This window comes from Gopherus evgoodei, chromosome 2, assembly GCF_007399415.2.
Source record: "Gopherus evgoodei ecotype Sinaloan lineage chromosome 2, rGopEvg1_v1.p, whole genome shotgun sequence".
In the NCBI taxonomy this organism is placed as follows: domain Eukaryota; kingdom Metazoa; phylum Chordata; order Testudines; family Testudinidae; genus Gopherus; species Gopherus evgoodei.
This window is the reverse complement of record NC_044323.1, coordinates 264,928,908-264,953,787: the sequence shown is the minus strand read 5'-3', so window position 1 is coordinate 264,953,787 and position 24,880 is coordinate 264,928,908. Positions and strand designations below refer to the sequence as shown.

General features: G+C 42.5%; 1 long non-coding RNA gene across 1 annotated transcript; it reads right to left on the bottom strand.

Annotated features, from left to right (window-relative positions):
* Window positions 1-5,336: 5,336 nt before the first annotated feature.
* Window positions 5,337-24,533, bottom strand: LOC115647048. Its single transcript, XR_003999200.1, has 3 exons — window positions 24,396-24,533; window positions 22,202-22,295; window positions 5,337-5,510 (listed from the first exon to the last, which is right to left on the bottom strand). It is a non-coding gene; the product is annotated as an uncharacterized LOC115647048 (long non-coding RNA).
* Window positions 24,534-24,880: the final 347 nt, after the last annotated feature.

Below are 24,880 nucleotides of genomic sequence, written 5' to 3'. Positions count from 1 at the left end.
TACAGCAAATAGAGACAATGGATTTCAGGAAGGCGGATTTTGGTAAGCTCAGAGAGCTGATAGTAAGGTCCCATGGGAATCAAGACTGAGGGGAAAAACAACTGAGGAGAGTTGGCAGTTTTTCAAAGGGACGCTATTAAGGGCCCAAAAGCAAGCTATTCCGATGGGTAGGAAAGATAGAAAATGTGGCAAAAGACTACCTTGGCTTAACCACGAGATCTTGCGTGACCTACAAAATAAAAAGGAGTCATATAAAAAATGGAAACTAGGTCAGATTACAAAGGATGAATATAGGCAAACAACACAGGAATGCAGGGGCAAGATTAGAAAGGCAAAGGCACAAAATGAGCTCAAACTAGCTATGGAAATAAAGGGAAACAAAAAGACTTTTTATCAATACATTAGAAGCAAGAGGAAGACCAAGGACAGGGTAGGCCCACTGCTCAGTGAGGAGCGAGAAACAGTAACAGGAAACTTGGAAATGGCAGAGATGTTTAATGACTTCTTTGTTTCGGTCTTCACTGAGAAGTCTGAAGGAATGTCTAACATAGTGAATGCTTATGGGAAGGGGGTAGGTTTAAAAGATAAAATAAAAAAAGAACAAGTTAAAAATCACTTAGAAAAGTTAGATGCCTGCAAGTCACCAGAGCCTGATGAAAAGCATCCTAGAATACTCAAGGAGTAATAGAGGAGGTATTTGAGCCTCTAGCTATTATCTTTGGAAAGTCATGGGAGACGGGAGAGATTCCAGAAGACTGGAAAAGGGCAAATATAGTGCCCATCTATAAAAAGGGATATAAAAGCAACCCAGGAAACTACAGACCAGTTAGTTTAACTTCTGTGCCAGGGAAGATAATGGAGCAAGTAATTAAAGAAATCATCTGCAAACATTTGGAAGGTGGTAAGGTGATAGGGAATAGCCAGCATGGATTTGTAAAGAACAAATCATGTCAAACCAATCTGATAGCTTTCTTTGATAGGATAACGAGCCTTGTGGATAAGGGAGAAACGGTGGATGTGGTATACCTAGACTTTAGTAAGGCATTTGATACAGTCTCACATGATATCCTTATCGATAAACTAGGCAAATACAATTTAGATGGGACTACTATAAGGTGGGTGCATAACTGGCTGGATAACCATACTCAGAGAGTAGTTATTAATAGCTCCCAATCCTGCTGGAAAGGTATAACAAGTGGGGTTTCGCAGGGGTCTGTTTTGGGACCGGCTCTGTTCAATATCTTCATCAACGACTTAGATGTTGGCATAGAAAGTACGCTTATTAAGTTTGCAGATGATACCAAACTGGGAGGGATAGCAACTGCTTTGGAGGACAGGGTCAAAATTCAAAATGATCTGGACAAATTGGAGAAATGGTCTGAGGTAAACCGGATGAAATTCAATAAAGACAAATGCAAAGTGCTCCACTTAGGAAGGAACAATCAGTTTCACACATACAGAATGGGAAAAGACTGTCTAGGAAGGAGTATGGCAGAAAGGGATCTAGGGGTCATAGCGAACCACAAGCTAAATATGAGTCAACAGTGTGATACTGTTGCAAAAAAAGCAAATGTGATTCTGGGATGCATTATCAGGTGTGTTGTAAACAAGACATGAGAAGTCATTCTTCCACTCTACTCTGCGCTGGTTAGGCCTCCACTGGAGTATTGTGTCCAGTTCTGGGCAACGCATTTCAAGAAAGATGTGGAGAAATTGGAGAGGGTCCAGAGAAGAGCAACAAGAATGATTAAAGGTCTTGAGAACATGACCTATGAAAGAAGGTTGAAATAATTGGGTTTGTTTAGTTTGGAAAAGTGAAGACTGAGAGGGGCATGATAGCAGTTTTCAGGTATCTAAAAGGGTGTCATCAGGAGGAGGGAGAAAACTTGTTCACCTTAGCCTCTAATGATAGAACAAGAAGCAATGGGCTTAAACTGCAGCAAGGGAGATTTAGGTTGGACATTAGGAAAAAGTTCCTAACTGTCAGAGTAGTTAAACACTGGAATAAATTGCCTAGGGAGGCTGTGGAATCTCCATCTCTGGAGATATTTAAGAGTAGGTTAGATAAATGTCTATCAGGGATGGTCTAGACAGTATTTGGTCCTGCCATGAGGGCAGGGGACTGGACTTGATGACCTCTCGAGGTCCCTTCCAGCCCTAGAGTCTATGAATCTATGACTTATAAAAAGAGATTTTCTAAAATTGTTAAAATGTATTACTAGCACACAAAACCTTAAATCAGAGTGAATAAGTGAAGACTTGGCACACCACTTCTGAAAGGTTGCTGACCCCTGCTCTAATTTAAGGTTTTGCATGCCAGTAATACATTTTAACATTTTTAGAAGGTCTCTTCCTATAAGTCTATAATATATAACTAAACTATTGTTGTATGTAAAGTAAATAAGGTTTTTAAAATGTTTAAGAAGCTTCATTTAAAATTAAATTAAAATCCAGAGCCCCCCGGACCAATGGCCAGGACCTGGGTAGTGTGAGTGCCACTGAAAATCAGCTTGCTTGCTGCCTTTGGCACGTGTGCCACAGGTTGCCTACCCCTGGTCTAGGAGCTCCTGTCATGGACCAAGACCTCATTGTGTTAGGCACTTCATGGAAAAAAAAAACAACCCAGAATGAGAAGATGTTCCCTTCCCCAAAGAGCTTACAGTGATCTGGCTGCCTGGTACTGTTGGAAAGTTTTGTTGATGAAATAATAAGAACAAATGAAAAGATAGGGGCTATAGAGTATGCTCAATTTTTTTTTATTATCTTGCCTTACTGACCCAATTGATAACTGTGTAGCATTTTGTCACTTCGAGAAATGCTGATATGCAGGTCTTGTTGCCTATAATACCGCGTCCTATGCTAGTCTGATACACTTTTAAAGCATTGGCCCTATAAGGGCTTGTCTACACTTACAGTGCTGCACTCCATCTCCCCAAGAGCTGGTAGCTATGTCAGGGATGAAGTCAGTGGAACTCCTTCACTTAGGGATGTGGATTTCCCACCCCCTGGGTATGTCTACACTACGAAATTAGGTTGATTTTATAGCAGTCGATTTTATATAGTCGATTCCGTATATCCCCACTAAGTGCATTAAGTCAGCAGAGTGCGTCCTCACTACCATGGCTAGAGTCGACTCACAGAGTGGTGCACTGTAGGTAGCTATCCCACAGTTCCTGCAGTCTTCACCGCCCATTGGAATTCTGGGTTAAGCTCCTAATGCCTGATGGGGTAAAAACATTGTCGCGGGTAGTTTTTGGTATATGTTGTCAGTCGCCCCTCCCTTCATGAAAGCAACGGCAGACAATTGTTTTTGCATCTTTTTTCTGTGCAGATGCCATACCATGGCAAGCATGGAACCTGCTCAGCTCAGCTCATCGTCACCGCTGCTGTTGTGTCCTGGGTGTCGCTGTCAGCACATGGTGCAGTAAGGACTGCTAACCGTCATCATCCACTGCTTCCGCTGCAACTCTGCTCTCCTGGTCTCCTGCAGAAGCCATATCACAGCAAGCATGGAGCCTGCACATCTCACCACTGCAGTTGTGAGCATAGTAAACACCTCATGCATTATCTTTCAGTATGTGCAGAACGTGCAAAAGCTGGCGAAGAGGTGACAACAGCCGATCACGATAGTGATGAGGATGTGGACACAGACTTCTCTCAAAGTACAGGGCCTGGTAATTTGGACATCATGCTGGTAATGGGGCAGGTTCCTGCTATAGAACGCTGATTCTGGGCCCAGGAAAAAAAGCACAGACTGGTGGGACTGCTTAGTGTTGCAGCTCTGGGATGATTCCCAGTGGTTGCAAAACTTTCACATGCGTAAGGGCACTTTGATGGAAATTTGTGACTTGCTTTTCCCTGCCCTGAAGTGCAAGAATACCAAGATGAGAGCAGCCCTCACAGTTGAGAAGCGAGTAGTGATAGCCCTCTGGAAACTTGCAATGCCAGATAGCTACTGGTCAGTTGGGAATCAATTTGGAGTGGGTAAGTCTACTGTGGGGGCTGCTGGGATGAAAGTAGCCAATGCAATCACAGAGCTGCTGCTATCAAGGCTAGTGACTCTGGGAATGTGCAGGTCATAGTGGATGGCTTTGCTGCAATGGGGTTCCCTAATTGTGGTGAGGCAACAGACAGAATGCATACCCCTATCTTGGCACTGGACCACCTTGGCAGCCAGTATGTAAACCGCAAGGGGCACTTTTCAATGGTGCTGCAAGCATTGGTGGATCACAAGGGGTGTTTCACCAAAATCAACATGGGATGGCCAGGAAAGGTGCATGATGTTCGCATCTTCAGGAATTCTGGTCTGTTTGAACAGCTGCAGGAAGGAACTTATTTCCCAGACCAGAAAATTACCGTTTGGGATGTTGAAATGCCTATAATTATCCTTGGGGACGCAGCCTACCCCTTAATGCCATGGCTCATGAAGCCATACAAAGGCACCCTGGAGAGTAGTAAGGAGCTGTTCAACTATAGCCTGAGCAAGTGCAGAATGGTGGTAGAATATGCATTTGGAGGTTTAAAAGCGCGCTGGCGCAGTTTACTGATTAGGTTAGATCTCAGCGAAACCAATATTCCCATTGTTATTGCTGCTTGCTGTGTGCCCCACAATATCTGTGAGAGTAAGGGGCAGACGTTAATGACAGGGTGGCACGTTGAGGCAAATTGCCTGGAGGCCGATTACGCACAGCAGGACAATTAGAAGAGCACAGCTGGGTGCCCTGCGCATCAGAGAAGCTTTGAAAACCAGTTTCATGACAGGCCAGGCTATGATGTGACAGTTCTGTTTGTTTCTCCTTGATGAAAACCCACTCCCTTGGTTGACTCTACTTCCCTGTAAGCCAACTGATCTCCTCCCTTCAATCACCACTTTCAGAGGCAATAACATCATTTTTGTTTCAAAATCATGCATTCTTTATTAATTCATCACACAAATAGGGGGGAAATTCGCAAGGGAGCCTGGGAGGGGAGGAGAGGGTGAGGAAGGAAGCACAGGGTGGGGTGGCGGAGGAGGAAAGGACAAGGCCACATTACAGTTCAAAACTTATTGAATGCCAGCCTTCTATTGCTTGGGGCAATCCTCTGGGGTGGTGTGCCTGGGTGCCCGTAGCCTCTCTCCTCCTCCCCCTGCATTCTTGGGCATCTGGTGAGGAGGATATAGAACTTGGGGAGGAGGGCAGGTGGTTATAAAGGGGCTGCAGTGGTGGTCTGTGCACCTGCTGCCTTTCCTGCAGCTCCACCAGATGCCTGAGCATGCCAATTTGCTCCTCCATTAGCCTCAGCATTTCATCCTGCCTCCTCTCAGCATGCTCCTCCCTCCTCTCAGCGTGTTCATTTAACGCTTTCCTGGACTCTGCCATTGTTTGCCTCCACGCATTCTGCTGAGCTCTTTCAGTGTGGGAAGACTGCATGAGCTCTGAGAACATGTCGTTGTGAGTGCGTTTTTTCGCCTTCTAATCTGCGCTAGCCTCTGGGACGGAGATGATGGGGAAGCGTAGAAACATTTGCGGCTGTGGGAGGAAAAAAAGGGAGAGTAGTATTTAAAAAGATACATTTTAGAGAACAAAGGGAAGACTATTTCACACTGAATCAAGTGATTCACATTACACAGCACATGTGCTTTGGGTACAAGGTCGCATTTTGCCTCTTTTATCGAGTACCTACCGGTTTGGTATGAGACATCACACCCGCTTGGTTGGGCAACAGAATTCGGCTTGCAGGCAGCCATGGTAAGGCAAAGAGTTTCGGCTTCTTCAACCTTCATAACATGTGGGAATGGTTTCAAACAGCAGCGCCCTCCTTTCCCATACAAAGCAAAGCCCATTTGGTTGGCCATTTAAAAGGAGGGGCTGCGGTTTTAGGGTGAATGCGCAGCACAACCAAAACCCCAACCCCCCCACCCAATTCTCTGCGATGATCACTTCACCCTCCCACCCCCCACCATGTGGCTAGTATGAGGGAAGATCTCGAACAGCTCAGCATGAACAGGCCTCCCTGCACCACATGGCTAACAGCAGGGATGTTTTCTTTTCAGCCAAAGACAAACAGCCTAGCAGGAACAGGCACCTCTGTATGTCCCCTTAAACAAATTTCCCATATTTCAACCACGTGACCATGAATGATATCACTCTCCTGAGGCTAGCACAGAAAGATAAATAATGGATGTTACTTGAATGCTACAAAAGCCTGGGCCCATTCGCTGCAATGCTTTGTTCTGCAGGGATTCCAGACTACTTGCTACTGGCTTGGCATGGTAAAGTGTCCTACCATGGAGGATGCAATAAGGCAGCCCTCCCCAGAAACCTTCTGCAAAGGCTTTTAGAGTATCTCCAGGAGAGCTTCATGTCCCTGGAGGATTTCTGCTCTATCCCAAGACACGTTAACAGACTTTTCCAGTAGTTATACTGGCCGTGAATGCATCCCAAGTCTTCAGGGCAAATTAATCATTAAAAACGCTTGCTTTTAAACCCTGTATTATATTTACAAACGTACACTCACCAGGGGTGCCTTCTCCAGTTTCATGGTCCGGGAGCCCTTCCTTGGGAGGGTTGGAAGGGTATTGGCTCCCGGGTGATGAACAGTTCCTGGCTACCGGGGAGAAGGGATTCTCTGCTTGCCTGCTGTGCGCTATCTTACTCATCCACAAAATTCTCATCCCTGTTGCGTGAGACTCCCCCCTTGCAGGTGTCCACAGACAGTGGTGGGGTAGTGGTAGGGCCCCCCCCCAGAATTGCATGCAGCTCATCATAGAAGCAGCATGTATGGGGCTCTGACCCAGAGCAACCTTTTTGCCTCCTTTTTTTTCTGATAGGCTTGCCTGAGCTCCTTAATTTTCATGTGACACTGCTGTGTGTCCCTGTTGTAGCCTCTGTCCATCATGCCCTTGGAGATTTTGGAATATATATTGGTATTTTGTCTTTTGGAATGGAGTTCTGCCTGTATGAATTCTTCTCTCCATGCAGCGATCAGATCCAGTACCTCCCATTCAGTCCATGCTGGAGCTCTTTTGCAATTCTGGGACTGCATGGTCACCTGTGCTGATCAGCTCGCCAAGCTGGCCAAATAGGAAAGGAAATTCAAAAGTTCCCAGAGCTTTTCCTGTCTACCTGGCCAGTGCACCTGAGTTGAGAGTGCTGTCCAGAGTGGTCACAATGGAACACTGTGGGATAGCTCCTGTAGGCCAATACCATTGAATTGTGTCCACACTACCCCAAGTTCGACCCAGCGAGGTCGATTTTAGCGCTAAACCTCTCGCCAGGGAGGAGTACAGAAATCGATTTTAAGACCCCTGTATGTCGACAAAAATGGCTTTGTCATGTGGACGGGTACAGGGTTAAATCGACCTAACGCTGCTAAATTCGATCTAAACTCGTAGTGTAGACCAGGGCCCTGAGTGCCATAGTTATACAGACATAAGTTTATAGTGCAGACCAGAGCTGTATAAAAGAAACTCGAGAACAGTCCTTTGCACCTTCATTGCTGAAAAAATAGCAAACATTGGAAGGGAATAAAAATACTGTATGTAACTTGTGCATGTATATTATGCAGCTCTAATTTAGGCCACTCTGTTTCTGAACAAATGCCTCCTCTCCACATAAGTGAACCATTGCTGCATATATGTGTGAATCACAGGATACCACTTTTGCTCACCTTACTCATGCGAGCACACCTCATGCTGAAGCCAACGGGGCTGCTTGCATGAGTACAGAGAGCAAGATTTGGTCGATTCGGTGGCTATCAAATTTAAATTACACCAATAACTGAGACGCATGGGTATCAGCGACAGGACGACTGGACCCAGAGCACACAATTACTCAAATTCTTCAGTATCTGTTGGAATGCTTAAAGGCTAAAACAATCTTGGGCTCCTTCCAGCCAATGCATATCACTGTCAGCTCTTCAGATAGTTTACCTTTCCCAAGAAGCTTTTTCTTACCTTATCACCTTCCCAGATCTACTCCCTGAGCTCTCCAATTACTGCATTTAACTACAAGCCACATTACATATACTTTACACCTCATCTTTATCTATTCCATTTTGGTGATGTGATCTGATGCAAACTTCTTAAACAGAGCATTGAGATTTAAGTGACTGACATCTTTAGGCTTACTTCCTAAAGAGCTTTCAGTTTGAGCAGGAGCTCATATGGAACCTTGAGAAACTGGCACAGTGAGCTTTCAAATGTAAATGATCTTGTCCACAGGCTTGAACGCAATATTAGTCAAATAGAAGTATTCTAGAAATGCAAGCTAAAAAGGTCTACAGATGGAAGAATTTGTAGTACTCTTCTGATCGGTTTCTTAAAGGAGACTCTAGAAATTGAGAAGATACCACAGGAGACGATCAAAATGAAAAGGGCACTTGAGAAACTAGAGATCAAATTCACAAACTAGTTTAAAGGAAACCTGTAAAAAAATATGGCTCTTTTTTGTTTCTTTATTAGTTAGAAAGACAGCATAAAAGGGTTATTTTTTGCCTCTTTTTTAATATTTCAATTTCTAAAAAGATTGACCAACTCACTCCCCTCCACTAACACACTTTTTATTATTTGACATTTATTATATTATTCTGGAAAATCTTTTTATTGTCTACAGATTAATAGCAGCAGCAAATTTCTCATGAACAAAAATCCAGAATCAGAGCTGTGTCAGTTGCTTTTGATTTGACACAATCTTGTTTCTGTTCCCTGACTGAATGAGAGAAATACTGTATGATTTCTAATCCCAGTGCTCACATTTATAAAGTCAGAGTTCACTCTATCATCTAATATTTTGTTAAATTTGATGTTTCTTTGAGCATTCCTGCTGTAAAACTAAAGGGATATTAACTGAGAGCAAACAAGAAACGAATACAAGCACAGCAAATCTGAGGCAATATTTGTGGAAAAGAGATATTGATGTAGGTATAATAATAAGTGACAATGGAGATGAAATCAACAATTATTGTAAAATAGCTGAGTTATTGAATTGGTTTCTGAATATCAGCATTAATAAGAAAAGATATTAGGAGATAATGAAGACATTTAGGATAATCATCCACAAACATCTGAGTTGTGTAAATACCAAGTAGGAGACAATTGTCAAGGCTGTTCTTGTACAGCGTATCTGGTGTAATGAGATGAAATTGAATGGAAGAAAATCTAGGCTGAATAAAAACTTTCTGAAATTGAAGTGTGACTAAACAGTATCAAGATAGACAAGCCACACAAGCTATGGTTGGGCAAAAGAGCCCCAATCCTGCAAACGCATAGGCACATGCTTAACTTTACACAAGTGGCACTATGCACTTGGTTTCAGGAGAGGTGCCAAAATTTGTACAGTGGAGTCGCATCATAGGCGCATTTAACTTACGCAATTTTAATTATATGCGCTCGGCAAAACAAAACAAATGAGAAAAACAATTTAAATACTGTACCTGTAGTGTGGGCGATCCCACCTGCCATTCCACTCAATGAGCATTTGATTATATGCGATTTTCGCCTTACGCGCTGACTTCAGAACTTAACTCCCGCGTAAAATGTGACTCCCCTCTATTTAGGCTTCTAACCAAGTGGCCTGATCTTCAGAGATACAGAAGACACACAGCTTCCATTGAAGTCCATCCCTGAACTCTGTGACCCCACTTCAGGAAAACACCTCTGTTCAGGAAAGCACTTAAGTGTGTGCTTAAAGTTAACACATGCTTAAGTCCCACTGACTGAAGTCATAAGTGCTTTCCTGAATAGGGTGCAGAGGGAGTTGCTGGTTGCTCAGCGGCTCTGAAAAAAACCCACTCCTCCTTTAGGATGAAGCTTTAGGCAAGCAAGTCTTGGACCCAAGTCTCTCACTCCTCCGCCACTTCACCAAATATACAGAGACATAAATTGGTACAGATTTATGGAAGAGTCTTGTTCAGAGAGTTACAAAGACCATGACATTTTATACGAAGAAAAATCCCTCTCAACAGCATGGCTTTGGTCCCATAAATCACCGCCAGGACAAACATATACCTTTAGTCAAGATTCTTTTTATTTTTTTAAATGCAGCTTTTTAGATTGTTACATTAATCACTGAGGGCAGTTTACATAATTTAGAACTAGTAATCTAAAACCTGTCTCAAATTAGAAAAATGTGACGTGGAAGTAGTTAATGTTAAATTGGAATTCTTCTGATTGCACTATTTATCAGGTAGTATTTCAGTTAATTAATGCCCTATGAAAGGGCATAGTTATGGTCAGTTTTTATCTTTGCTGTGCAGAGTCGTTGGGACTTGAAAATTATATGCAGGCAGAATTGGAAAAGATCCAGTGTAGACCACACCAGTCTTAGTAACATCTGGTGAGTTTACTTTAAAAAAAAAAAAGTGTTTCTTGACAGCAGTGAAATAAAAGTGACATGCATCTCTGACTAAAGGTTATAAGAAAAGTTAGCAGTGACTTAATTATATGTTAATAGGAAAGACAGTATCCCGATCTCAAATCTTCCAAGACCCAATCTGGAATCTATTCAAGACTGTTTTAACTACTTTCTAACGAGTTTCCTTTACATAAATTGTCCTTTAAAAAGCACTGAGAAATAAATATAAAACTCTAATCTTTAACTACAATTTCCTGTGGTTGTCAATCATTTCAACACATTAAAAAACTTTGGTTGGGCTTCAGGAAGGAATTGGCAGAGATTATATTTTGGCATGACATAGAATATAGCTATCAATATAATGTACTAATGCAGTTTGTAATGTTAAAGTCCAAGCCAGTGCTAATGCATGGAATTGCCTTCCCCAAATTAATCCTTCAAATTCCTCCTGAAGACTCATCTCTTGTCATGATGCCTACAGGAAACCACTATCTGTTAATGGGTAAGGAGAGAGCCAGTGGAGAGTGCTGATCTTTATTTAGATTTTAAAATAAACAAAAGCAAAACAACTTCTAAAAGATTAGGAACAATCAGTCTATGCATTTAAATTATGGCCTAAGTAACCCTGTGTTCCTATCATTATTCTTGTTCTTCCTTCCCTTTTTCCTCATATATTGTTTAGTCCACGTGCTTGTAGCATGTTGCCTTAAATTGAACTGTAAAGTCTTTGGGGGCAGGAACCATATAATCTTGTATGTTTGTACAGCACGTAGTACAGTGGGGCTCCAAGCCAGTTTGAGGCCTGCGTCTGACACTGCAATATAGCTTCTGGTCTCTGTGACATCTGGACAGAGGAGTTTACAATTATGACCAGAGTGGTCACTGTTGTAGGGAATGGGGCATTGTGGGAGAACTGCCGGAGGACTGTTAGGATTGACGCAGGTCATGCAGCGTCTACACTCACACTGAGTCGACCTGAATACATACATATTCAAATACAGGTAAATATGATTATAAAACCACAAAGACTGGCATGGGGTTGCTAGGGACTTTCAAAGGCCATGTCTACACTAAGAGAAATAGTGTGTTTTTTACGAGCTAGCTAACACAACAATTAACAGGTTGTAAAGACATGCAAGTTGTAGTTTCACCTTGCTTGTGCTGGTTGACATGATTGGTAAAGTCAATTTGTCTACAGTAGCAGTGAAATCAATGGCAAAACTCTCCTTGACTTCAATGGGGTCAGGATTTCACACTAGAATTTTACACTGTGTAAGTAATCTCACTGTATAAACACATCTTTGTTCCTATTGAAGATATGGCATCTGGTTACCAGAAAGCAAAGGGTTAATTGTAGTTTTCATTTAAGAAAAAGTTCCTCATGCTTAGAGACAAAAGCTTGAAAACATAACCTGAGTGTACCCTAAATGCTCAAAACCCAGAAGGCAAATAAAAAAGAACTTCAAAACTATTAGTATTTTTTAAATCTCATGATCTTTAAGCATCTGTCTCATGATTTCATAATGCTTGAGGTTGACAGTACTGCTCTCCTGGTTTGTTTTATTTAAAATTACTTCACCTATCATTAGAGAGACAAGGTGGGTGAGCTCTGTGTAGCTTGAAAGCTTGTCTCTTTCACCAACAAAAATGGGTCCAATATAAGGTATTACCTCACACACTTTGTCTCTCTAGTATCCCGGGACTCATACAGCTACAACAACACTTCACCTATCATAGTCGAGAGGGAAAAGCAATTGTGCTAAGGAATGTTGTCACTTACTATGTCTTACAGGCCTTCAAGCTCCTGCTGATAGCTAAGAACACACCCTCTTTGTGCTAAATTTCTGGTTCTGTTGCACCATAAATTCCAGTTCAGGGTAGTGAGTCCAGTTATCATCTCACTTGAGTTCAGGTGGCACAAATGCTGAGTCATTAGTCCTTGAGTCAATAAAAGCTGAACTCATTTTCTACTACCTTCACAAGAAATGCAACCCTACAAATACATTTTAAAAATCATATGCCGCCACCTCATATAACACCAGTGGGCAAGACAAAATGCTGACTTGGGCAGATTGGGTTTCAGCCAGAGGGCAGCTGCATGGAGACACACTAGCAAACCCATCTGCTCCTCCACGTGCCAGGCTTCTTGGCTCCCTAAGAGCCACTTTATACAGCACTGCTTCTTTCTAAAGTAGTTTCACTACCAAATGTTGAGAGACACCTAAGGACCAAGCACCTGCAAAATACACTTATTCCAAAGAATAATCTTTCATTAAACAGTATCTAAAACCACTAACTCAGCAAATAAATATCTACAGTGTTCCTGAAAGCGGAAAAAAACAGGCCAAGCAGTTTTTCTTCCAAGTCTGAAAATTAATTCCCAAGCTGTGAACATAGCCAAATTTTATCCCACAAATACATTTTTGGCTGCTTTTAAATCCCTAAGTATATTGGTACCAGTGACTGAGTTTTTACCGAGTATCTGCTCAGTAGTTAAAACTCAATCACTACTTCCAATATGGAGGAACATTTACAATGGAGTAAACTGCATCTTATACAATAATAGTCATCTATAAAGGGACTAATATGGATCCCTTCTATACATAGGTGCTGGGGGTGCTGCTGCACCTCCTGGCTTAAAGTGGTTTCCATCATGCACAGGGTTTACAGTTTGGTTCAATGGCTCTGAGCACCCCCACTGTACAAATTGTTCCAGCACCCCAGCTTCTATACTATTTAATTAAGGAGAGATTAAACCAAGAGAAGCAGAAACATGGAATGTCTTTTTACACCACATAGTTGCCTCTGGGAGCAGTAAGTGAGTTGAAGAAATTTTGGAAGCACAGAGACAGAGAATAACTGATACATTCGCTGTCAAGAGGTGACACTTTCTGAAGGGCCCAACCAGTTCTGTGCAGCATCATTCCATAGCCGCTATCTATCAGTGAGAAAGACTTGACAAGAGAGGATTAAAATGGAGGAGGAGAGAAAGGTGAGTGGAGAGACTGAAGGGCTGGGCACATACAGCTTTACTAGAACAAAATTCCAATTCTTTAGAGCGAGGTGATAATTAGGTTTGTGGGATTTTCTCTTCAGAATTCCTGCATTATTAAACAACAACCTGCCTTGGTGAAATTGCCACAGGTCTTTTAAAGGAGATGACATTAATCTCAGTGTCAAACACCAGCTGGCAGAGCCATGAGCCTTTTGGTATCAAAATGCTCCTGCTTACTTGTCTTTCAGCTTAGGCTCCTTTCAGCAGGATACTGCAAACTCCCCTCACTCCACCAGGATTGCGTTTACAGATGGAAATCTTCCTTGCCTTTCACTCAAGGCTGCCGTTTAGCAGCATAATGGTTCAGAGCTTCCTTTAAGGCCCATTTCTGCTCCACGAATACTGCAGAGCTGCTCCCTCCCCATACTGCTGCTGGGAACCAAAATCCCTTCTTCAGCTCCCCAGTGTTTTAGATACTGTAATTTTAAAGCAATGTCACAGGCTGGTCCCAGGATAGTCTTTCAGGCCTTAATCACAGACCAGAACCACTCCAGGTCTCTTTCATCACCACCATGTTTTACTGTATTCTGTAGACCTCAGCCTGTAGCACTCTTTACATATATACCTCTACCCCGATATATCGGGTTGTGTTCTAACACGAATTTGGCTATAACACGGTAAAGCAGCAGGGAGTCCCAGGCCTTTTAAAGCACCACCACAACCCCGCTGCTTTACCGCATTATATCCAAATTCGTGTGGAGCCCCGGGCCCTTTAAATCACCACCCAAGCCCTGCTGCTAGAGCTCCGGTGGTGATTTAAAGGGCTCGGGGCTCCATACAACAACTGAAACACTGGGCTCTTTAAATCCTCACCGGGGCTCTGGCTGCTCTGGGGAGCCCCAGGCCCTTTAAATCCTCATCCGTGTCCCGCTGCCTGAGCTCCGGCAGTGATTTAAAGGGACCAGGGCTCCCCACAGCAGCTGGAGCACTGGGCCCTTTAAATCCCCGCAGGGACTCTGGCAGCCAGGCTCAGGTAGTGATTTAAAGGGCCAGAGGCTCCAGCTGCTGCAGGGCGCCCCGGGCCCTTTAAATCCCTGCCTGAGCCCCACTGCCAGAGCTCCAGCCGTGATTTAAAGGGACCAGTGCTCCCCGCAGCGGCTGGAGCACTGGGCCCTTTAAATCACCACTGGGGAAACCGGTCCAGTCTGGTACGGCGTACTGGCTCTTGCTGGTACGTCGTACCAGACCAAACTCAATATAATGCGGTCTTGCCTATAAGGCAGTGAGATTTTTGGCTCCTGAGGACCACGTTATATTGGAGTAGAGGTGTACTTATAGCCCATAGCAAGCTTCCCCACCTACTTCTAGGGAAGAGAGCAGTACTAGCAGCATCCAGTCCTACCTACTTCATTCAGGATCCCTGCTCTTCTCCAGTGCTTCCTTCCTGTCTGTTTATATAATTCCAGCTCTGGCATTGCTTCCCCTTCAATTAGCCTTTCAGCTGTAGCTCTGTGCAGTTAACTGGCACCCTCTGTCAACTACTTGTCTTCCAATTAGGTCCCAGTTAGTATGTACTGGTGGGTATTAGAGTGACAGGGTGCTGAGTTAGCTCCAGGCTCAGCATACCCTGTTACAAGCACCATAACTTAATAATCTCTTCAAATTCTCCAAAAAACTCTACTACTCTGAAAGCTTTCATAGTTCTACAACACCCCCCCCCCCACTTTCCCGCCATCTTGCAAGTGAAGCATAGATTCAAAGATTCATAGACTCTAGGACTGGAAGGGACCTTGAGTCCAGTACCCTGCCCTAATGGCTGGACCAAAAACTGTCTAGACCATCCCTGATAGACATTTATCTAACCTACTCTTAAATATCTCCAGAGATGGAGATTCCGCAACCTTCCTAGGCAATTTATTCCAGTGTTTAACCACCCTAACAGTTAGGAACTTTTTTTCTAATGTCCAACCTAAACTGCTGCAGTTTAAGCCCATTGCTTCTTGTCCTATCCTTAGAGGCTAAGATGAACAAATTTTCTCCCTCCTCCTTATGACACCCTTTTAGATACCTGAAAACTGCTATCATGTCCCCGCTCAATCTTCCCTTTTCCAAACTAAACAAACTCAGTTCTTTCAGCCTTCCTTCATAGGTCATGTTCTCTAGACCTTTAATCGTTCTTGTTGCTCTTCTCTGGACCCTCTCCAACTTACACTGAATTGAAAAAATATTGTTCCTATACTGAAATAAGAGCATCCACACAGCTTAGGTGGGTATTGTTATACAGTAACGCCTCGCTTAACATTGTAGTAATGTTCCTGAAAAATGGAACTTTAAGCGAAACAATGTTAAGCGAATCCAATTTCCCCATAAGAATTAATGTAAATGGGGGGGTTAAGTTCCAGGGAAATGTTTTTCACCAGACAAAAATTATATATATTATATATATATACACACACACACAGAGTATTCGTTTTAAACAAACAATTTAATACTGTTCACAGCTATTATGATTGTGAAGCTTGGTTGAGGTGGTGAAGTCCAAGGGTAGAAGAGAGAGGGATAGTTCTCAGGGAATGCCTTGCTGCTAAGGGCACTCGGCTGAGCCCTCAAGGGTTAACACATTGTTAATGTAGCCTCTCACACAAGGCAGCACGAACACGAGGGAGGGGAAACAGCATAGCAGACACAGACAGACACACACCTTGTGTGTGGGGGAGAGAGAGAGAGAGAGAGATGCACATTGCCCCTTTAAGTAAGCTGACCCACTCTTAAGTGCATTGTCTTTTTAAGTGGATCAGGAAGTTGAGACAGCAGCTGCTGCCCCAGGCTCTCTGTCTCTCTCCGTCCATGTCCCCTCCCTGCTCTATATGGAGAAGGGTTAAGAGGGATGCAGGAGCAGGGGGGAGGAGGCACCCTGACATTAGCCCCCCTCCTTCCCCTCCTGTACAGCAAGCAGGAGTCTCTGGGAGCAGCTCCAAGGCAGAGGGCAGGAGCAGCACATGGCAGTGGGTGGACGGACTGCTGAACTGCCCAGCAATTGATAGCCTGCTGGGCGGCTGCTGCACAGGGAACTTAGGGGAGTGGGGGCTGCCAGTCCACCCTGGCTCCAGGCCCCCCCCCCCCACTAGCTCCAATGAACTGCTCTTCCTGCAAGCAGTGGACAAAGAGATGGCTGCCAAACAATGTTAGAAAGGACAATGCACAACTTTAAACAAGCATGTTCCCTAATTGATCAGCAACATAACAATGAAACAATGTTAACTGGGATGACTTTAAGTGAGGAGTTGTATTGGTCTACTTTCACACGTAGGTGATAGAAATGCAACTTTCCTGTGTAGTCAAGACCTTATTGTCCTTCCCTCTGGCTTTCTTATTTCAGAAGACACAGTTTTTTCTTTTGCTGAGTCAATTCTAAGGAGACCCATTTCATCTGGTTACCAGGATGAGTTAGAGTATGTCAACACTGCAAAGAAAAACTAGTGGCACAGTCCTAGAGCCAGGGAAATTGATTTGGCCTTGCAGAGCTCAGGCTGCAGGGCTAAAAATAGCAGTGTAGATGTTCCTGCTTGTACTGAAGCCCAGGCTCTGAGACCCTCCCCCTCACTGACTCCTTAGTCCAGTGACCTTTTGGCAATTTTCATGCCAAGCCAATTTTCAAAGCCAAACAGGTTTTTATTGAAAAAACTGGTTGCAGCCCTAGCTATTCCATCATGACAATGATCATGTAGTAATGTCAGGTGTTCATTATATAACCTTTCTATATATCCTTTTTGATGAGATTACAAGCTTGGTTGATCAAGGTAATAGTGTTAACAGAATTTACTTAACTTCTGTAAGACGTTTTACTTGATGCCACATGACATTTTGATTAATAGCTAGAATATATGAACATGGCACACAATAAATAGATTAAAAACTGGCTAACTAATAGGTCTCAAAGTGTAATTGTAAATGGGGAATCATCACCAGGCAGGTGCATCCCTAGTGGGGTCCCTCAGGGACCAGTTCTTGGCACTATACTGTTTAACTTTTTAGCAATGTCCAGGAGAAAACAAAATCACTACTGATCAAGTTTGCAGAGGACACAAATATTGGGGGAGTGGTAAATAATGAAGAGGACAGGTCACTGATACTGAATGATCTGCATCTCTTGGCAAACTGGGTGCAAGAAAACAATATGCATTTTAACTTAGATATATTTCTATTAGTTGAAAACAAGGCAGCTTGGTTCCGACACTGAAGAAGAGCTCTGTGTAAGCTTGAAAGCTTGTCTTTCTCACCAATAGATGTCGGTCCAATAAAAGATATTACCTCACCCACCTTGTGTCCTTAATATCCTGGGACCAACATGGCTAAAACAACACTGAATACAAAAAATTCAAATTTGGACTGACTCTTTAGAGGCCTATGATTAACATAGATTCTGAAAGATAGATATGTAACTTTCCCTCCCCACTCTGTGTATTATGAGCAATCTGGTGTTTTGGTGTATTTGGAAAAATCAAATTATAATGTGTTTTAATATGGCTAAATGTAAATGTATATATCTGGGAACAAAGGATGTGGGCCATACTTACAGACTGGGGGACTCTATTCTGGGAAGCAGTGACTCTGAAAAAGATTTGGAGGTTGTGGGGGATAATCAGCTGAACATGAGCTCCCAGTGTGATGCTGTGGCCAAAAGAGCTAATGCAATCCTGGAAGGCATAAAGAGGGGAAATCTTGAGTAGAAGCAGAGAGGTCATTTTTACCTCTGTATTTGGCTGGAATACTGTGTCCAGTTGCAGTGCCCACAATTGAAGAAGGATGTTGATAATTGGAGAGAGTTCAGAGAAGAGCCATGAGAATGATTAAAGGATTAGAAAGGACATGTCTTATAGTGATAGACTCAAAGAGCTCAATCTATTTAACTTAAGAAGAAGGTTAATGGGTGACTTGATTACAGCTTATAAGTACTTAAATGGGGAACAAATATTTAATAATGGGCTCTTCAAGCTAGCAAGGAAAGGTATAACACAATCCAATGGCTGGAAGTTGAAGCTAGACATGTTCAGGCTGGCAATAAGACATACATTTTTGACACTGAGGATAATTAACCACTGGAACAATTTACTAAGGGTCTTGATGGATTCACTGGATTTGTTCTAAAAGATCTGCTCTAGGAATTACTTTGGAGAAGTTCTATGGCTTGTGTTATACAGGAGGTCAGACTAGATGCTCATAATGGGCCCTTCTGGCCTTGGAATCTATAAATACTCGCAGGTCTACCAGGCCATTCAGGATTTGGTCCTAATAGAGACAATTCCCCTACATAGACAATACTTCTACAGGACTAAACTAACTCATGCCACGGTGAAAGAAACTCAAACAGTGACCTCGAATATGATGTACCTTATGAGGAACATAGTTTAAAAGGGCTTAAATCTCATATACCGCAAACATATCCTTTAAAGGGGCACTCAAACTGGAAACAACACATGCTGCATAGGGAAAGCATGGCACACAGTTAACTTATTTATTTCTGTTTAACATACTACAGACCTTCTGATTTTACAGCATTACACGTTTTGAACCTTTTAGTAAAGTAAAGGTTTTTCATTTCAGCTTAACTGCTGTTAATCTGTTCCAAATGTTAACATTGCAAATAAGGCCTGGTTACTGTCTCGGCCCTGAGTTGATAATAGGAACAGAGCTGATCAGCATCTGGTTTAGTTCAGAGTACAACTTGCTGCCTAATACTGCAGAATTTGGGTTGGAAGAGCCCTGCATTTCACGAACACCACAAAAAAAATTTTTTTTTAAACTAATAGCACTTGCATACAGTCACGTGTCATTATTTATTGCTCTATAGGTTTGCTAAAGATGGAATATCACATTACTAATTTTGGCAAATTCCAGCACACGTAAACAGGCCAAAACCTCTTAACATAAATTATACCAGAGCTGCCTAATGATAATTAAAAAAATTCATGGTGCATGCTTTCCAGAGTTATGATGGAAAAACATTTTTAAAAAAAGAAACAAAATTTTAAATCAGTTTCTTATTTCATCCTTTCCTGTTGAACACAGATACATGGTCATGTAGCTGACAACGCCATATTCTCAATATATAGCAAAATATGGTTACATTTGGACACAATGGTGACCTAAAATCATTTTTATGTGCAAAATGGAGCATTTTAAGGGAATACAAAAGCTGTTCTAAAGCCCTCATGCAGCTCCAATTAAAGTAAAAATAAAGACTCCCAATTACTTGAATCAAAATTTAGAGAATAACCAATATCACAATGATCTCTCTAATATTTACAAATGTTTTATCTATTGTGCCCATCCCTCCAACCTCCCCAGGTAACTTTAATACTTTCTCACAAATTCCTTTACTCTGTGTTTCACTGATCCATGGTTGAGTTCACCAAAATTTCACATCCACTGACTTAACCAAACTTTGCTTTGTAATCTAAACAGTAGAGGATAAACAGATACTTCAATATAAACCTTGACAGGGCTTGCAGGTTTGGGGGGGGCCTTAATTAGTATCACACTATCTGCATGCAGAAAATCAATCTTGAATAATTAATGGAAGTTCTAGGTCATGAGCATATCTTTTACAGTATCCACCAGAGTAACAAGGATAATAATAAAAAATAAACAAACTTGTATTGGTTGCTCAGCAGTACCTACAAAACAGTTTTATATGTAAGGTGAGTTGAGTATTATTACCCCATTTTACCAGTGGAGAAAGCGGCTAACTGAGTATAATTTGCCCTTAGTTACATAGGAAAGCCAAGAATACAACCAAAGAAGTGACTGACTTCAAATTCTCTGTGCTGATCACAAGACTATACTGCCTCATAAATATTTGCCGTATTTCTCCCCTAATATAGGATTCAATATACCTATGAAAAGGGCGGGGGGGGGGTGAAATCAAACATCATTCTCCCTTGCTGTTATTCCTCTATTTCTGAATACCAGTATCAGAGAAATATCACTTAGTGCATCATCTGTAGAGGATTTCATGACCTCAAATGGTATACTGACTCAGCAGGCAGAAAAGTAGCCGGGTAACATGGAAGGCAATGTTCACATAGGTCTTTTAAAAAACATCAGCATAATGGGAAAACAATGCTTCCCTCAGCCCACTCCCTACTCCCCATGACTAGGAAAAACGTGAAAACTTGGCACCGATTGGGAAATTAAAAAACTTAGCATTTTCTGAAGTGCTGACATTGCTGAAATGACACGTGTCTCCCTCAGCAATGCCAGATTCTAACAGCCTCCTTGCTAAGCAAAGGCTCATGTTAAAGCAGCTGATTCTGTTAAAGTCACAACTGGTTCTCTGGCTCCTAGGAAAGCATAAAGCCTGGAGCCTGTATGTATGTTCAATTCATATTAACCAAGAGAAATGACATGCCAAAGATGCTCCATAATAACCAAAAGGAATATAACTCTGTCAGCTCCACGTGTAACCTCGACAGACCCTGGACATCGGCGGGTAGGATCGAACCAGGGACCTGTGGAGCTTAGTGCATGCGCCTCTACCACATGAGCTAAAAGCTGTTAACTAAGGCCGTAAGGCAGACTCATTTTCTCTCTCTCTCGCAATGGTCTTGGTGCCCCTAAATGGGACAGAACACCACAGCCAGGCGGTGTGTGGGTTACATATGCTGAACAATATTACCAGACTAAGGCCCTGATCCTGCAAAGGGATCTGTAAGGGCAGAACCACACCCCCATATTAAGTGCCACTGGTGTTAACTTGTCTCAGTCAGCACGTAAGCAGAGCTGGTTGGGAAACAAAAGCACACTTTCACACACCAATCTTTGAAAATTACCCTATCTACTCCAGGCAAAAGAAAGACCCCATAGGATCTTCTTTATATACTCCACAAGAGACTGCTGCTGGAAAACACATGGATGTTAAGCCAAAGGAGTTAAAAAGAGAGAGAGTATTCTATCATATTGCTGTTTGTAATAAACACATTAGGCCAGACCCTCGTCTACTAGAGTGAAGTGACACTGCCCCACTGATGTTAAGTTTCAGCTACGCCGATTTACACTGGCTGGACACCTGGCCCAACACATGAACAACAGAGCTGGTTGAAAAAAAAATTATAAAATGTGAGTGAAATTTTGCAATGAAATCCCAAATTGCAATGAGAAAAACAATGGAAGTTTCACAAAAAATGGTGTATAAAAATGTAAGTCGGTTTCCCAATCGGCCCCAGTAAACAAATCTTTGCTCTAACAACAAAGGGCCCTCCTTCACGATATACCAGGGATCGGCAACCTTTGGCATGCGGTCCACCAGGGTAAGCCCCCTGGCGGGCTGGGCGGGTTTGTTTACCTGCCACGTCCACAGGTTCGGCAGATCGAGGTTCTCGCTGGCCACGGTTCGCCGCTCCGGGCCAATGGGAACTGCAGGAAGTGGAACGGGCTGAGGGATGTGCTGGCCGCCGTTTCCCACCGCCCCCATTGGCCTGGAGCGCTGAACTGTGGCTAGTGGGAGCCATGATTGGCCGAATCTGCGGACACGGCGGATAAACAAACTAGCCCGGCCCACCAGGGGGCTTACCGTGGGGAGCCGCATGCCAAAGGTTGCCGATCTCTGCGATATACCATGAGTGATCTTGCAGAAGTGGGTATTCACCCACGAAAGCGTCTGTTAGTCTATAAGGTGCTACAGGACTCTTTGCTGCTTTTACAGATCCAGACTAACATGGCAACCCCTCTGATACCAGTTCCCATAGGTTCACAATTACTTATGTTACAAGATGTTACTCAGGGTGGGCAATATCAGGCCCAAAACATTTGTTTTTATTTACTTATACATAAAGTAGAGAGATATATTTGAAGACACTATACTGAATCATACCTTCGCAGTTAGTGAGGGGCAGAATTACAGGCGGCTAGCCCTGTGTTTTGTTTGTTGATGATTCAGATGAGGAGTTGTCTCTTCCTTTAATATCCTGCAAAGAGACCTTAGATTAGCTAGGCTGGCCTTCCTCTAACACCCAGGATTCCCTCTTGACTGAACAGGGCTCTCTCTGTTCAAGTTTCATAGAAGTCATAGAATCATTGCAGCGAAGGACTGGAAGGGACCTCAAGAAGTCATCTAGTATTCCACTCCCCTGCACTATATTCCTTTGCTGAGTTGATCCAATGAAGGTCTTCTGTGCCTGTATTTAAGGTTCATAGAAAGGCCTTTCTATTCAATTTTTGATCATTTTAGCCTCCCTCTTCATTAACATTTCCTGGAGGTTGTTTGTCTTATTGCTCATGTTGGAGGATATCTATCTACACGCCAACCATCAAAAATTTCAAAGTACTTTTTTCCAAGTAAACTATTTATTTTCCTACTTTATCTTTTTAAACCTCCAATGTAGTTCTAGTCCTCTCCTTCTGTAACATCTTGTATCTAACCTAGCCTCTGACCCTGCACACACTTGTGTGGGAAAGACATGGAAAATAACGAAAGAATAAGATCATGCGTGTCAAGTATCAGAGGGGTAGCCATGTTAGTCTGGATCTGTAAAAGCAGCAAAGAATCCTGTGGCACCTTATAGACTAACAGACGTTTTGGAGCATGAGCTTTCGTGGGTGAATACCCACTTCCTCAGATGCATCTGAGGAAGTGGGTATTCACCCACGAAAGCTCATGCTCCAAAACGTCTGTTAGTCTACAAGGTGCCACAGGATTCTTTGCTGTTTTTAAGATCATGCAGTTGCTTGGGTGAGCAGAGCATATGACTTGTTGCTTACACTGTCCTTTCTTTAAATAAATCTCTTACATCACTGACTTCTAGGATTTTCATGACTTTGAAGCACTTTCTGCATTGATCTGGCTCAAAATGTGTATCTTATGGTCTCAGATACAAGTCCCACTTGCTGTTTCTTTGTTAAGGCTCAATGCAGAGGTGGTGATGGTACTCAGAAAGGTAGCTTCCAACTATAGCTATGAGAGATTTGGAAAATATATCCTGTCCCCATTTTCATTAACGAGAGTAGCACATTAAAGGACAACATTCTCAAAAGTGGGTGCCTAAAGTTAGGCACCTAAGCCCATATATAGACATCTAAATACGTAACCTGATTTTCAAAAGCACTTAGCAACTGAAAACTGCCACCGAAGTCAATGGGAGCTGTTTGAACAGTGATATTGAGAAATCAGGCAACGTATTCTGCTGCCTAAATATGGACCTAGGAGCCTAAGTGTGGAGCTTACTTTTTAAAACCTTTGCATGCATATTGACTAGACTGAGGAATAATACATCATACCATTGACCCCATTCCACATGGCAAGTCCTCAGCATTTTAAAAAGCATTATCGTTATTTGTGTTACAGTAACTTCTAGAGGTCAGAACCGCAGCGTGATAGGCACTGTACAAATAATGATGAAAAGAACAGTCCCTGCTCTGCAGAACTATATATGTTGGACCAGGTTAGAGCAGGTCCAGAAAGTACCACTCTCAAACTAAGGAGTTGAGCTATTATTTATTCAACATTTTCATTCTCCTTTAGAACTTTAAAAATATATTTCTAGCTGAAAATAAAGCTAAGTAAATAATGCTCCAAGGTCCTTGTAGTACCTTGTTAGTGAAATAAAATGACAACATTGACTTTAGAGAAAAGAGGATACAGCAGCTATGACTTTCAATAGCACGATTAGCAATTTTTCATGGTTTTCGTTTTTCATTCTGACTTAAACAGAAAAAGCTACAACAACTTTCCAGGGAAAGGAGATACTACTCTGTATTGAGTGGTTTTCTCATACTGCTGCCCCACATAGTGATCTATCCACACTTAACATGATTTCCAAAGCTTGAAATGAAACAAACATTCCCAGACTGCCAGTGACAGCTTCAAGGGTCATACTTTCATTTCTCTCCCTCTCTCTATATATATATAGATACACAAATACAGACAGCGAGAGAGAGAATTTAGTGTAGTGTGTAGATAGGTAGATAGATAGAAAGAACAAAAATGCAAAACAACTTGCCAGACACACCACTGTGTCAGGCTGAATTACCTAAAGCAGCAGAAACAATGGTTAATTTTAGTTGCTCACTTTTTGAAACTGCCTCAGTGCTGATTTTTGCAGTCATTTCCCCAGGGGACCGCATCAGCATGGTATAAAACAGGGGTAGGCAACCTATGGCATGGGTTCCGAAGGCGGCACAGGAGCTGATTTTCAGTGGCACTCACACTGCCCGGGTCCTGGCCATCGATCCGGGGGGCTCTGCATTTTAATTTAATTTTAAATGAAGCTTCTTAAACATTTAAAAAACCTTATTTACTTTACATCCAACAATAGTTTAGTTATATATTATAGACTTATAGAAAGAGACCTTCTAAAAACGTTAAAATATATTACTGGCACGCAAAACCTTAAATTAGAGTGACTAAATGAAGACTCGGTACACCACTTCTGAAAGGTTGCCAACTCCTGGTATAAAATATCACTTCCAAATGCTATGTCCTAAAGCTAAAAGCTTGTTACAGAACATTATGATACATTTGAGGACACTAACTTTCATTTTTTTGGTAGAACTC